Source organism: Mus caroli, chromosome 7 (genome assembly GCF_900094665.2).
Source record: "Mus caroli chromosome 7, CAROLI_EIJ_v1.1, whole genome shotgun sequence".
NCBI lineage: Eukaryota > Metazoa > Chordata > Mammalia > Rodentia > Muridae > Mus > Mus caroli.
This window is the reverse complement of record NC_034576.1, coordinates 128740903-128742497: the sequence shown is the minus strand read 5'-3', so window position 1 is coordinate 128742497 and position 1595 is coordinate 128740903. Positions and strand designations below refer to the sequence as shown.

The 1595-nt window shown below is 48.5% G+C and overlaps 1 pseudogene; it reads right to left on the bottom strand.

The window, feature by feature from the left end:
- Nucleotides 1-474, bottom strand: LOC110299521 (annotated as a pseudogene).
- Between the last annotated feature and the right edge of the window lie 1121 nt (nucleotides 475-1595).

Below are 1595 nucleotides of genomic sequence, written 5' to 3'. Positions count from 1 at the left end.
TTATCTGTCTGGCCGGGTCATGCCAGGCCGTGTGGGCACCATCATAGGGCAGGCAGGAGGTCTCATCATTAGAGGCAGGGGCATCATGGGCATGTGGCCTCCCATGGGCAGTCTCATCCCAGGAGCTCGTCCCACGGGCACCATCCCAGGCAGAGGGGGGCTGTCCATCATTGGCATCATGGGAGAGCCTCCCATGTGGGGCACAGGCATCATGCCAGGCCGAGGAGGGCCCATGGTGGGAGGTGGGATCATGGCCCCTGCAGGTGGAGGAACAGAGAATAGAGCTGGAGGTATCTTTCTGTGAAATGCAGCTGTTGTTTTGTCATTCAGGCTCTGGGCCTGCTCTTCCATCCATTTCTGGTAACAGTCTTTTACATTCTCTTTGTGTTTCCGACCGCTGCAGTGTGTCTTCCTCACAGACAGAGAATTGTGGGTAAGATACGTATCACAGTAGTCACAATAAAACTTGGGCATGTTGCTCCACAAGCCGTTGGCTACCCGGGTCCTAAAGGTATCTTTTATTTGCCTGAAGTAATTGTTACCACAGAGGCTTCTTGCTGAATAAAACTCACTCTTTCTAGTCCCTTCTGAGCTCTGGCTGGCTGGTTCAAACTCCACTCCAAGCTGGCTGATTCAGTCTGACTTCTCTCAGCTTCTCACTGAAGTGCTCTGCTTGGTCTCAAATTAATTCTGGCAGTTCGTTCTAACCTTCTGGCTCCTTAATCTCTGGCTTCAGCTGCCTCTGCTGCCCTGCACTGAGCTGCACGAACTCACAAATGAACTCAACTACTCACTACTCCCACCTGACTGACCGAACTGACGACTGCCTCTGCCTGCACTGCTCTTTTAAGTCTCTCTTCTTCTCTGTCTCCAGAGAGTCGGGCGTATCCTATCTCTGACTCATTCTGCCAAATCTTACTCTGAACCGTCACTTTGTCTGCCTGCTCCTCAACTAGACATCCCTTTTTTCTTTCTTTTTTTGGTTTTTTGAGACAGGGTTTCTCTGTGTAGCCCTTGCTGTCCTGGAACTCACTCTGTAGACCAGGCTGGCCTCTAGCTCAGAAATCCACCTGCCTCTGCCTCCCGAGTGCTGGGATTAAAGGCGTGCGCCACCACTGCCCAGCTACACATCAGTTTCAAACATGGCTGCTTCCTTCTCTCAACTAACCTTACTTTCATTGTTTCTGATTAAAGGTGTGTACTAAGAGCGTGTCTGCATTCCAATCAGATCACATAGACCTAGATGTGATTCCCTTGCCAGAACAGTCATGTTGCTAGATTAAAATTCCTCTAGGATAGTCCGAAAACCTAATACAGAAGAAACTTCCTAAAATATACACATATATAAAGGTGATCAAAATGAAATCGCTGACGAGTGGGAGAGACAGAGCCTCAACTGGACTTCTCTTGTCATCAAATGAAACTTTTGATATCAGATTGGGTTGTATCTAATTAAGTTGTTAGCCAAAGAGACCCCATGGAACCCCACATACAAATCAAGGTGTTGTCAAGACTACAAGTTGTCCACAAACTGATGGCAAGGCCCCGTGGCTGAAGAAAACACTTTACAACTCATTGATCATGGAGAAGTCAGG